At 39.7% G+C, this 14845-nt stretch overlaps 1 pseudogene; it reads left to right on the top strand.

Annotated features, from left to right (window-relative positions):
• Positions 1 to 4503: 4503 nt before the first annotated feature.
• Positions 4504 to 5017, top strand: LOC133254417 (calmodulin-binding transcription activator 1-like; annotated as a pseudogene).
• The last annotated feature ends 9828 nt before the right edge of the window (positions 5018 to 14845 follow it).

A 14845-nucleotide genomic window follows, 5' to 3' on the forward strand; every position in this document is an offset into this window, starting at 1 on the left:
TGGTTTGATGCTTGAAAGACAGGAAACACAAAGTGAGCTGCACAGGGACTGCAGTTTTCTTCCTTGGGGCAGTTTCCTGACCACCCAGAAATGTGGAACCTGGGAGGAGAATAAAGATCTCAGTGATCCGAGGAGGCAGAGTACCTTGAGGCTGCTGAGGTGGCTGGAATGCACGTGTCATGGGACAGCTAAGAGAAAGCGGTACAGAGGGGTCCCCACATACTTATATGCTGAGTACCCTGGAGTACTTGTCTGGGTGCTGGACAGACACAAGCAACATAAGACTCCAAGGGTGTAGCAGAGAACAAGCACTGGGTGTCAGAGGGCTGAATGGAAATACTCCCAGGCTGTTCTTGGAGGAATTGGAATCCAGCCATGCCAGAGCTGAGACCTTGCTGAGCATTGGGCTTTCAAGTACCACCCAGAAAGGCTCACGAGTAAGTAGCACTCCCAAGAATAAAACTTGTCCAGGACAGGACAAAAGCAAAATATATCAAAAGGATTCACCAGTAAATTGACCTGCTTGCCAGAACAAAATTTAATATATTTCTGACTCCTCACAATTTGCTACCTAAAATGTCCTGCAGATAATACAAATTCCTAGTGATGGGGGAAGGAAAATGTGACCCACAATCACACAAAAAAGCACACGATAGCTACAGACTCCAAAATGATCCAGATGTTGGATTTAGCAGATAAAGGGTCTTAAAAGCTACTGTAAATTTGTTCAAGAGAATATGGACAATGATAGAATAAATGGATGGAGAGTCTCAGCAGAGAAATGGAAAATATATTTTAAAAAGAACTAAATGAATGGAAAAAGATTTAGAAAAGAATTAAAATACAAAAAAGAACTAAATCCTAAAAACAGATAAATGGAAATTATTCAAATTGAAAAACCGAAATAAAAAATATTGGAAAAAAATGAAAAGAGTCTTATTATTTCCTTTGATGATTGAAGTCCAGAGGGAAGAGAAAAAGAATAAGGCAGAAAAAAATATTTTAAGACGTAATGGAAAAAATGTATCCAAATTGGATGACAAAATTAATTTACAGGTAACCTCCAAGCAGGATCACTGGGCCCTGTAAGTTTCGAACTACTGAAAATCAAAGATTAAAATAAAATCTTAAAAAGTATCCAGAGGGAAAAAAAGAAACATTACATATAGGGAAATAATCATAGCAGCTAACTTCTCGTTAGAAAAGATTCAGAGGCCAGAAGAAAGTGGAACAAGATCTTTAAAGTGAAAAGAAGTGTCTTAGTTTGCTGGGGTTTCCATAACAAAGTACCATAGACGGGACGGCTTAAACAACAGAAAGTTATTGTCTCACAGTGCTGAAGCAAGAAGTTCAGAATCAAGGGTTGGTTGGTTCCTTGCCAGGGCTGATTATCTCTGAGGACTATGCAGGGAGGTCTAGTCCAGGTCTCTATTTCTGGTTGCAGATGACTGCCTTCTCCTGGCTCGTCTTCACAATGTCTTCCCTCTGTGCTTGTCTATCTACATTTTCTCTCTTTTTAAGGACACCATATCACATTGGGGTGTGTGTTTTAGTCACTCAGTCATGTCCGAATCTTTGCAACCTTGTGGACTGTAGCCTGCCAGACTCCTCCGTCCGTGGGATTCTCCCAGCAAGAATACTAGAGTGGGTTGCCATTTCCTTCTCCCGGGGATCTTCCTCACCCAGGAGTTGAAGCCGGGTCTTCAGCATTGCAGGCAGATTTTTTCCCATCTGAGCCACCAGGGAGGCCCATCATATTGGATTAGGCTCCCCTAATGACAGAATTTGACTTGATTACGTCTGTAAAGACTCTATATTCAAATAAGGTCAAGTACTGAGGATGGAAACTTCAACAAAGGAATCTGGAGCAGATAGGAGGGGTGGAGAGACACACAAATCAACCCATAGCAAAAGAACATTTAAAAAACCTTGCAAACTATAGTTTTTTTTTTTTTTCAAACTTTAAACTTTTTATAGACTGGTTCCAAATAGGAAAAGGAGTATGTCAAGGCTGTATATTATCACCCTGCATATAAGTACCCTGCATATGTACTCTGCATATAAGTATATTTAATTTATATGCAGAGTACATCATGAGAAACGCTGGACTGGAAGAAACACAAGCTGGAATCAAGATTGCCGGGAGAAATATCAATAACCTCAGATATGCAGATGACACCACCCTTATGGCAGAAAGTGAAGAGGAACTAAAAAGCCTCTTGATGAAAGTGAAAGTAGAGAGTGAAAAAGTTGGCTTAAAGCTCAACATTCAGAAAATGAAGATCACAGCATCCGGTCCCATCACTTCATGGGAAATAGATGGGGAAACAGTGGAAACAGTGTCAGACTTTATTTTTGGGGGCTCCAAAATCACTGCAGATGGTGACTGCAGCCGTGAAATTAAAAGATGCTTACTCCTTGGAAGAAAAGTTATGATCAACCTAGACAGCATATTCAAAAGCAGAGACATTACTTTGCAACAAAGGTCCGTCTAGTCAAGGCTATGGTTTTTCCAGTGGTCATGTATGGATGTGAGAGTTGGACTGTGAAGAAGGCTGAGCACCGAAGAACTGATGCTTTTGAACTGTGGTGTTGGAGAAGACTCTTGAGAGTCCCTTGGACTGCAAAGAGATCCAACTAGTCCATTCTGAAGGAGATCATCCCTGGGATTTCTTTGGAGGGAATGATGCTGAAGCTGAAACTCCAGTACTTTGGCCACCTCATGCGAAGAGTTGACTCACTGGAAAAGACTCTGATGCTGGGAGGGATTGGGGGCAGGAGGAGAAGGGGACGACAGAGGATGAGATGGCTGGATGGCATCACTGACTCGATGGACGTGGGTCTTGGTGAACTCCGGGAGTTGGTGATGGACAGAGAGGCCTGGTGTGCTGCGATTCATGGGGTCGTGAAGAGTCAGACACGACTGCGACTGAACTGAACTGATGGCCAATTAACAATGTTGTGGTAGTTTCATCACCACAATATTGTAAAGCAATTATCCTTCAATTAAAATAAATTAATTAATTAAAAAAAACAATGTTGTGGTAGTTTCAGGTGAACAGCAAAGGGACTCAGCCATACATACACATGTATCCATTCTCCCCCAAACCCCCTCCTATCCAGGCTGGCATAAAACATTGAGTAGCGTTCCATGTACTATACAATAGGTCCTTGTTGGTTATCCACTTTGAATATAGAAGTCTGTACATGACCTTCCCAAACTCCCTAACTATCCCTTCTGCCCTGCAACCATACATTTTCTAAATCTGTGAGTCTCTTTCTGTCAAACTGTAATTCTATATCCAGTGAAAATATGCTTCAAAAATGAGGGTAAAATTAAGGTGTGTGTGTGTGTGTGTGTTTTTCCAGATAAAATTCAGGGAACTTTTCTGCAACCAGACCTTTATTTTCAGAAATGCTAAAGGAAATTCTTTAGATTGAAGGGAAGTGCTACATAAAAAAGTCAGATCCACAAAAAGAAATGAAGAACTCCAGAAATGCTCCATCCATACATAAATATGAGGCTATTTTCTTTTTTCCTAGTTTCTTTAAAAGATAATGTTTATGAAATACATAGAAGAAAAATATATGACGAGAGCACAAAAGAATCATACTGTTACAAGTCTCTTAAGTGGTGAAGGGGTACAATGTTGGTTCTAAGCAGGCTGTGATAAAATAAGGATGCAAAACACCACCTAGAGCAACCACTAAAAGAATACACAGAGTTAGAGCTTAAAAGGAGGAACAGTAGAATTGCAAACATAATCACAATAACTAAAACAAAGGAAGGCAAGAAAGGTTGTGGGGAGTGGGGAGGAATAGAACTAAAAACAGATGGGACAAACGGAAAACTAACAGAAAGCAGGGGCTTAAACCTCACTGTACCAGATGGTACTTTCCATATATTGCCACAATAATATCTCCCATCTTCTGCATGGGTCTGTATTCATTTTCACTTTCCAAGCCTGCTATAGTGAATACCACAGACCAGGTGTCTTACGCAACAGAAACTTCTTTCCTCCTGGTTCTGGTGGCTACAAGTCCAAGATCACCATGTCAGCAGGACTTCCTTCTGCAGCTTCTTTCCTTGGCTTGTAGATGCTATCTTCTCCCAGGGTATTCATGTTGTCTTCTTCCTCTGTGCGTGTCCCTGTCCTAACCTCTTCTTATAAGTGTTAGTCCCTCAGTCATGTCTGACTCTTTGTGACCTCCATGGACTGTAGCCCCCCAGGCTCCTCTGTCCATGGAAATTTCCAGGCAAGAATACTAGAGTAGGTAGCCATTCCCTTCTCCAAAGAATCTTTCCAACCCAGGGATCAAACCCAGGTCTCCCGCACTGCAGGCAGATTCTTTACCATCTGAGCCACCAGGGAAGCCCTCTTAGAAGGGGTACTGGTTATATTGCAATAGGGCACAGCCACAAGATCACATTTTACCTTAATCACCTCTTTAAAGGCACTATCTGCAAATACCTTCACATTCTGAGGGGTTGGGGTTAGGACTTTAACATATGAATTTGAGGAGACAGCTTGGTCCACAATAGGGCCTTTGCCATTCACCTCAAGGGGCAGAGTTGTGGGCGGAGGCAGTGGCAAGAAGTGCCTACCCAGGTCCCATGACAAGGAGCAGAAGGATGTAGCATGAGGAGGGGAAACGGCTGCTGAAAACAAGCTTGAAGAGCAGTTACCCAAGTGTATTCTGCAGAACTAGCACCTCCTGTGTTCTCAACACCATGCCACCTATAGAAGTTAATCATGGGAATAGCAATAGTAGTCATGTAAAAATCTTTTTACTGACAAAGCTGCTTGAATGTCTGCCAAAATGCTCAAGTTTACCCAAAGAGAGGCACTTTTGGAACATTAATGAGACCATGATGTAGCCGTCATTTTGGATTTCTTTTGAATATTGTAATGATCCTTCACCTTTGATCTCCTGCCCTGCATCACCTTGCATAACTCTTTCATTTTTTGATTCAATTTCATTTTTTTATTTTGGTGCCCAGGTTGTTGCACTTCATCTCTCAAAGTGTAACACGCTGATTTCCTCAAATAGAGAGACCCCTTTGAGTGAAAAATTTGCAAAATGCTGTATATTTGCATCGTGTATATTAAAATTTATTTCAGTTTTAAAACTGGAAAATAATTTTTAAGAGAGACAGATTTATTTCTCTATCCCTTTCAATCTGGGTAGGTGCTGCTACAGCTTTGACCAGTGAATTATGACAGAAGTTCTGATTTCAGGCATTGCCCTGATCTAACCTGACTGTGTGCTTGAATGCAATACTACTATCAGTAAAAAGGGATGAACTACTGGGACCTCCATGGCAGTCCAGTGGCTGAGGCTCCACTTGATTCCTCTGCAGGAGCTGTGGGTTCAATCCCTGGTCGGGGAAATTAGGATCCCACAGGCCACAGCCGGGCCAAAAAGACTTTTTGAAAAAGGGGTGGGGGGTTGAATAGATAGATTCAACTCTGATAAACTTCAAAACCAGAATGTTGAAAGAAACCAGAAACAAAAGAATGCATACTCTATGACTGGGTTTATGTGAAGTTCAAGAACAAGCTAAAGTAATTTAATATGATAGAAATTAGAACAGCGATTCCCTCTGTTTGGGGGAGAATGGTTTGACTAGAAAGCCTCAGTGAAGAAAATATGATGGTGGTAATGGAAATATCTGTAGCTTGGTTGCTTGCATGAGTAAAGGTATTTATTAAGACATTGATTTATATGCTAAGATCTATAAACTTCACTGTTTGTATTAGTTTCCTATCTCTGCTGCAACGAATTGTTACCAGCTTACTCGGTTTAAGACAGACAGATTTACTATTTTATAATTCTGGGAATCAGAAGTCCAAACTAGGTATCACTGGGTTAAAATCAATGTGTCGGCAGGGTTTCTTCCTTTTGGAGCTCTCAGGGAGAATCCATTTCTTGTCTTCTCCAGCTGCTAGAGGCTGCCCACATACCTTGGTTTGTGCTTCCCTTTTGTCTCCAAAGCCAGCAAAAGCCATTCAAGGCTTCCTCACACTGCATTGCTCTGACACTGCCTGCCTCTTCCTCTTCTGAACCATTGGGATGACTTTGGGTGCCTCCAGATGATCCAGGATAATTTCCTTACCCTAAAGTCAGCTTATTAGCATTCTTAATCCCATCCATGACCTTGATTCCCCTTGTCAAGTAGCATTCATAGATTCCAGGGATTAGGGCACGGACATTGTTAGGGGGACATCATCTTGCCTACCACACTTTATAGAAATTTTACTTCAATAAAAACTGTTTTTGTAAAAGCTACTGAAAGCCAATTATATGCTAGTCACTCTTCCAGGTCTAGTTACATATTTATTTATTTTTGTCTGTCTCCCCTACTGGAATCTGAGCTTCTTGAAGTCAAAAAGGTTGTTCTGGTTTATTGTGATTAGACTAGTATCTAGCACATAGTAGGGATTCAATAAAAATTTGTTGAGTGAATGAATGTGAACTCAGTGATACCTGTTTTTGCTGATTTTATCGATATTGTTGATTGATTTATTGGCAGAGTGTTACATAGACAAAATCACAGAAATTAAAAGTTTGCAAGCCTCATTAAAAATGTTGTTTTCAATCACTAAATGTCAGTATTATAATAGAACACCACCATCCCCTTACAGAACTGCCTAGTCCTAGTGACAGGACAAAGGGATAGAGTTATTCTTTGAAGGAGTCAGTCTCTATTTCAGAAAACAGAATTTGCTCAGAAAATAATTTGGTTCAGGAGAAATACTCAAGGATTTATTTCCTAATACATACTTTGGTTATTTATGTTGTTATTCCTTATGAAGCTGAAATATATTACTTCAAACTAAAACATATGCTGTTTGAAATGTCACCAAAGAGAATATATTTCTCAAGTACTTGTCTAAGGGTTTATAAAAATCACACCAGAAAACATTGTTTTGCACTATCATTTCTAATATTTTTCAACAATTGAAAGATCAGTCTTCAGAACTTCATATCTTCAAATATGAACACATAAAGTCTTTGAAAAAAAAACCAAAGATGCTACATTTGACTATACATGGAGGAGAATAAGTGTTTCTTTTTTCTGTTTCCCCACCAAGTTATTAGTGTTCCCTTAGGAAATAAACACAATATGCAAATTTATCAAGAGTCTCTGAACCTCCCCCTTACTCTGGTTTGTGTTTCCAATATTCCTGCTAAAGCTCTGAGTCTTTATAACTCTATCCTTAACTTGTGCCTCCTTGTGCTTCCTCCAGTCCAACATTTCTCATGATGTACTCTGTATATAAGTTAAATAAGCAAGGTGACAATATACAGCCTTGACGTTCTCCTCTCCCTATTTGGAACCAGTCTGTTGTTCCATGTCCAGTTCTAAGTGTTGTTTCCTGACCTGCATACAGGTTTCTCAAGAGGCAGGTCAGGTGGTCTGGTATTCCCATCTCTTTCAGAAATTTCCAGTTTATTGTGATCCACACAGTCAAAGGCTTTGGCATAGTCAATAAAGCAGAAGTAGATATTTTTCTGGAACTCTCTTGCTTTTTTGATGATCCAGTGGATGTTGGCAATTTGATCTCTGGTTCCTCTGCCTTTTCTAAATCCAGCTTGAATGTCTGGAAGTTCACGGTTCATGTACTGTTGAAGCCTGGCTTGGAGAATTTTGAGCATTACTTATTAGTGTGTGAGATGAGTGCAATTGTGCGGTAGTTTGAGCATTCTTTGGCATTGCCTTTCTTTGGGATTGGAATGAAAACTGACCTTTTCCAGTCCTGTGGCCACTGCTGAATTTTTCAGATTTGCTGGCATATTGAGTGTAGCACTTTCACGGTATCATCTTTTAGGATTTGAAATAGCTCAACTGGAATTCCATCACCTCCACTAGCTTTGTTTGTAGTGATGCTTTCTAAGGCCCACTTGACTTTGCATTCCAGGATGTCTGGCTCTAAGTGAGTGATCACACCATTGTGATTATCTTGGTCGTGAAGATCTTTTTGTATAGTTCTTCTGTGTATTCTTGCCACCTCTTCTTAATATCTTCTGCTTTTGTTAGGTCCATACAATTTCTGTCCTTTATTGAGCCCATCTTTTCATGAAATGTTCCCTTGGTATCTCTAATTTCCTTGAAGAGATTTCTAGTCTTTCTCATTCTATATTTTTTGCAGCCAAAAATGGAGAAGCTCTATACAGTCAGCAAAAACAAGACCAGGAGCTGACTGTGGCTCAGATAATGAACTCCTTATTGCCAAATTCAGACTTACATTGAAGAATGTTGGGAAAACCACTAGACCATTCTGGTATGACCTAAATCAAATCCCTTATGATTATACAGTGGAAGTGACAAATAGATTCAAGGGATTAGATCTGATAGACAAAGTGCCTGAAGAACTATGGACAGAGGTTGGTGACATTTTACAAGAGGCAGGGATCGAGACCATCCCATAGAAAAAGAAATGCAAAAAGGCAAAATGATTATCTAAGGAGGCCTTACAAATAGCTGTGAAAAGGAGAAGTGAAAGGCAAAGGAGAAAAGGAAGGATATATCCATTTGAATGCAGAGTTCCAAAGAACAACAAGGAGAGATAAGAAAGCCTTCCTCAGTGATCAGTGCAAAGAAATAGAGGAAAACAATAGAATGGGAAAGACTAGAGATCTCTTAAAGCACAAAGGCAGCCAGCCATCTGCAAACCAGGAAGAGGTCCTCACCGGAGACCAAGTCTGCCAGCACCTCGATCTTAGATTTTCCAGCCTCTAGTAGTGTGAGAAATAAATGTCTGTTGCTTAAGCCACTTTGTCTATGGCATTCTGTTACAGCAACCCAAGCTGACTAAGACAGCATTTTGCAGCCTTGAAGAAATGAAGAGCCAGTGGAATTTGGTAGAGTTTGAATTCTAAAGGAAAGATGCAGATACATTAAAAAGCGCAACTAAGAATGGACTGCATGCAAAAAAAGAAAACAGAAACATTGCAGAAGTAACTTGCTAGATAAAGAAGGAACTGCAGACTCTCTGTGGGTAGTTCTGTACATTTCAAAATTAACCTTGGACTGGAAAATAGAACTGATCTGAAAAAGCTACATGACATTGAAGAAGAAGTAATAATAGATCAGATAATGATAACAGAGAATTTTTAATTCATCAGAAGAGATTGAAAAGCAAAGCTAGTAAAAGACAAATCACTGTCTTTTAGCACAAGTCTTTGAAGCCCCCACGAAGACCACAGATAACCTAATACAACTTCTCAAAGTCCTGGAATAAATATAGACCAAGTGACAAAGTAATCAGACCTGGTAGTGGGGTGGGGTGTGAGTGGGCATGGGGTGGGGGTTGGAGGAGCATCATAGAGAAGAAAGTGTTCTTTTAAAATGAAAAGATGGCCAAAGTGAGAAGAAGCAAAAACAAACTAGATGTTAAGGCACAACCAGAAATTATGCAGAAACCAAAAGAAGGAATTCAAGGACAACCTTGCAAAGAATGAAAATGCTTGTTTTAAACTTCAAAGAAAGGTAACCAGCTTCAAACTCTGAGAGAATATTTCGTAATCAGAGAGCAAAGGATGCAATCAGGAGATCTAAAAGCAAAAAACAATGTCTTTAGTTGCTAATTTTCAGAGCAGTTAGCATAATGCTTTAAATAAGAGGAGCATTCAGTTTTAAAAATGTATCCATTTGATATCCTTTTGGTCTTTACTCTGGGAAAAGGAAGATTTCTACTTTCAATTGCCTTTTGAAGGAAATAGATCAAAGATAATATATCAAATAACAGTAATAAACATTAATATTCTATATCTAATTAGGAAATATTAGGAAATAAAGTAGAGATGAAAAATAATCTGTGCTAAGCATTTTTTAAAAGATTTTTTTAATGGGGACCATTTTTAAAGTCTTTACTGAATTTGTTATAATATTATTTCTGTTTTAGGTTTTTTGGCCACAAGGTATGTGAGATCTTAATTCCCCGACCAGGGATGGAACTCACATCCGCAGCATTGGAAGGTGAAGTCTTAACCACTGGATCCCAGGGAAGTCCCTGTGCTAAATTGGTGAAGAAGCTTGAGTGTTTAATCATAGAATCCTTGGCAAGAAGTGAAACTTAGAATCCATAAGATCTTACTCATGGCTGAGGTCTGATGAATTGCCCTGAAAATTCATCTACATGAAAGACTCGAGAGGAGATTTTGGGTTCTAAAGTCAGTGGATTTCATTTCCATACTGATGAATAAGGTCTCTGGACAAATGAGTAAGCATCCAGTGGGGAAAATGGAACCTGTTTTTTGTTAGCAAAATCCTTCCTGGCTAATCAAATGCCTCAGGGCACCTGAAGATATTCTTTTCAAACACTGATCCAATGAAAATGTACAAAGTTCTTTTTTTAAAATTTATTTTATTGAAGTACAGTTAATTTACAACCTTGTATTAATTTCTGTACAGCAAAGTGATTTGGTGATACATATATATACTTTTCCATACTCTTCCATTATGATTCATCATAGGATATTCAATTTATTCCCTGTGCTGTACAGTAGGACCTTGTTTAAAAATGTACAAAGTTCTTAACTGCACATGTTACTAAACTCAGTTCCACATATACAGAGATTTTAATAGATAGATAAGGCTTTTAATCTAGCATAAGCAAGACCCTAAGGCACCAATCTGACCCTTGAAACTTCTATCCATTTGTTCTTTCCTTCACATTTTGATTTCTGCTTTGAACTCCACATCCCAAGTACCTCATCCCTTATCAACAAGGCATCTGAAATAGTTCTAAAATAACACATTGTCACTGTTGGTAAGAGATTCAAAATGATCACCCTTTTAAAATCACAAGCCTGGAAATGAGACTTATGGAATGTCCAAATGAATAAGATGAATAAGAGAAAAATGAATTTCAAATAACTTGTTTTCTATGGGCACAACAATGCTTAAAGAATATCCTTCTGACTTCCAGATTAGGAATATGAAAAATTAAGTAGACTTGTACAGTTTGAGTCATTGATAACTAAATAATCCATTGATTGTCCCCATTCCTTCTGCACATAATTGAGGACAGTTTCAATGCCTGACAGCTCTCTTCGTGGTGATCTTGAACCATCCTCCTGCAGTTCAAGAACTCACAGTAATAAAGAATGATTGCACCAGGGAGGGATTCGGAGTCTGAGACTAGCGGATGCAAGCCATTATATATAGCATGGATAAACAAGATCTTACTGCATAGCGCAGAGAACATATTCACCTCCTGCAACCACAATTGAAAAGAATATGAAAAAGAAAATATATCTGAATCTCTTTGCTGTACACCAGAAATTAACCCAACATTGTAAATCACTGAAAATAAAGTGTAGTCGCTCAATCGTGTCCGACTATTTGAGACCCCATGGACTGTAGCCCACCACACTTCTCTCTCCAGTGGAATTCTCCAGGCAAAAATACTGGAGCGGGTTACCTTTCCCTTCTCCAGTGGATCGTCCCAACCCAGGGATCACACCCAGGTCTCCTGCATTACGGGCAGATTCTTTACTGTCTGAGCCACCAGGGGATTCAAATCAGCTATGCTTCAACAATTTTTTTTTAAAAAAATAATGATTTCTTTGCATGAAGAAAAATCTCAACACCATATTGGAGGCTCTTTACATATAGTTCATTAGTTTAATTTCACGTATTTACATGGTTTGATTTTGTTGATGGAAAAAATTATACTGCAGTTAAGAAGGACTGCTTTTCCAGTCTGAAATATTATTAATGAAGACACAGAACAGGATTGTTACATTCAGAGCAGGGCCTCCCAAGTTTGACAGCAACGATTAGAGATCTCAGAACTATACATTTCCTCCCCACAACCTGGCTGCGAGGCTGTATGTTAAATGAAAACAAGTCAGACTAAACTGTGTCACACAAAAAAAATTTGTCTGCAGGCAGGTACAGAAACAGTCATACAACCTGTTCTTTTAAGCTTAATAAACTTTTCTCTAAAGTACCCCTGGTATGGACTGAATGTGTCCCCACACTGCAAATTCATAGTTGAAGCCCTTAGCCCCAGTGTGAGGCTATTTGGAGGTGGGGTTTAGGAGTAATTAGATTTACATGATCCACAGGTGATTTCCACGATGGGATTAGTGCCCTCCTAAAAAGAGAAATGGCACCCCAGTACTCTCGCCTGGAAAATCCCATGGATGGAGGAGCCTGGTGGGCTACAGTCCATGGGGTCGCTAAGAGTCGGACACGACTGAGCGACTTCATTTTCACTTTTCACTTTCATGCATTGGAGAAGGAAATGGCAACCCACTCCAGTATTCTTGCCTGGAGAATCCTAGGGATGGGTGAGCCTGGTGGGCTGCCGTCTATGGGGTCGCACAGAGTCGGACACGACTGAAGCGACTTAGCAGCAGCAAAAAGAGAAAGAGACACCATAGCTCTTCCTCTCTCTCTACATCCTATGAGGACACAGCAACAAGGCAGTCACCAAGTTAAGAAGATGGTTCTCACCAGAACCCAGCTCACTCTGGCGCCCTGACCTCAGACTGCCTAGCTTCCAGAGCTGTGAGATATAAAGGTCTGTTGTTTGAGACACCAAGTCTGTGGTATTTTGTTATTACAGCCCACGCTAACACAACTCGACTCAGAAAAGCATCATGTAGGAAACTACAAAGCAGATCCAACAATATTTTGAAAACAGGATCAATAAGCCTCTTAGTTCTCCATCGCAGGAGGCACAAATGACCTCAAGGAGCTCTAGAGCTAAGGCATCACTCAGTTTACGTTGCTGTGTTTGCAGGATGTTTTCTGGGTGCTTGATTTCTTTGTTTTTTCGTAAAAGGATAAAGACTGGCTGTACAGTCGTTCTGGCTAACCATACATTTTAAACACTACTCATTTCTTCAGTGAGTAATTATTTATAACTTCCTTTTGGCTAAATAAGAAAACCACTGGTACAGATTTAGATAACAACAGGTAACTAGTTACCTCTGGGATATGGACTCCTAATTAGCATTTTTAAAATGCTAATTAACCAGTCTTTAGTAGATTGTATTAATAAATTATGTACCATATATATATACATAATATAGGCCAAGCTATTTCATTTGTTTACAAGACTACCATTATATTAAAAATATGAAATCACAAATTTCTGTATATTTCAATGAATGTTTTCATTTAATAAATAAGTTCTTTGATATAAAGTATATACAATAGAGGGCTTCTCTGGTAGCTCAGCTGGTAAAGAATCCATTGGCAATGTAGGAGACCCTGGTTCAATTCCTAGGTCAGGAAGATCCCCTGGAGAAGGGATAGGCTACCCACTCCAGTATTCTTGGGCTTCCCTGGTGGCTCAGATGGTAAAGAATCTGCCCGCAATGCAGGAGACCTGGGTTCGATCCCTGGGTTGGGAAGATCCCCTGGAGGAGGGCATGGCAACCCACTCCAGTATTCTTGCCTGGAGAATCCCCAAGGACAGAGGAGCCTGGTGTGCTACAGTCCATGGAGTCACAAAGAGTCGGACACGACTGAGTGACTAAGCAGAGAACAGCACATATACAATATAACATTAATTCGTAGTCAGTGTAGTCTAGGAACAGGACACAAGAGGAAGCTGGTAATAAATGGCTTCTTCTCAATGCTTCAACTGTGTCTCATGAGAGTTGGACAGCCTGATTTGGAAATGACATCAAAATCTGAAATAGAAGCCCTTCATATGAAGAAAGTTAGGCCTGGTCAAACAACATGACCTGTAACTCAAAACCTAATGTGTAAAATCCTAATGGCTTGGAAGTTTTCCCCAAAGGGTCTGCCTAAATCAGGGTCACTGTGCTTTCAATCCCCTCTTCCTGCCTCCCACCTGAAGCCACTCCTGGCACTGCTCTAGGCTCAACTGTCAGGTATGTGCCTGACCACACATGTAATCTGACCCAGGATGGCATCTCTCATGTACATAAATGTCAGTTCAGTTCAGTCACTCAATCGAATCTGACTCTTTGCAACCCCATGGACTGCAGCACGCCAGCCTTCCCTGTCTATCACTAACTCCCAGAGCTTGCTCAAACTCAAGTCCATCGAGTCAGTGATGTCATCCAACCATCTCATCCTCTGTCATCCCCTTCTCCTCCCACCTTCAATCTTTCCCAGCATCAGGGTCTTTTCCAGCAAGTTAGTTTTTCACATCAGGTGGCCAAGGTATTGGAGCTTCAGCTTCAGCATGAGTCCTTCTAATGAATATTCAGGACTGATCTCCTTTAGGATTCACTGGTTTGATCTCCTTGTAGTACATAAATGTAGTCCTCTTTTTACCATTTTATTAACTAGATAAATGGTACATTCACTGCATTCAGGGCCAATCTGAAGATACCAGGTAATAATGAAAAATTCACCAAAATTGGATGAATATTTTTCAGTTAATTCACAAGTGGAATGAGGTGGACATATTTTAATTACTGACCCTTTTTAATATCTGTAGTGAGTTGTTAATGAGTTGCCAACAACTAATCTCAAGTGAGGAAAACTCTTTAGGATTTGCTGTAACTAAGATGAAAGTAAATCACATTGAAGTGCTAAGGAATAAATCTTTCTCACTTTTATAATTATCTCAACACATATACCATTACTCTGTTAGTAATTAAACTGCAATGTTAGGGAATCATCTAAAAATGCAAGTAAATCCTCAGCAATGACCTGGAACTCTACTTATTAATAAAACAATATCAGACACCAAATCTTACAGCAACAATAGTATTTACATGGGGTCTATTACCACAAATGTTCATTGGACTGTACCTACACACAGGTGATAAGAAATGAACAAGAAGCATGGAGGAAAGAGAAAATGAAACAGAGAAATGACACAAGTGAGTTTTCAGTTATCCT

This window comes from Bos javanicus, chromosome 9 (assembly GCF_032452875.1).
Source record: "Bos javanicus breed banteng chromosome 9, ARS-OSU_banteng_1.0, whole genome shotgun sequence".
NCBI classification, from domain to species: Eukaryota; Metazoa; Chordata; class Mammalia; order Artiodactyla; family Bovidae; genus Bos; species Bos javanicus.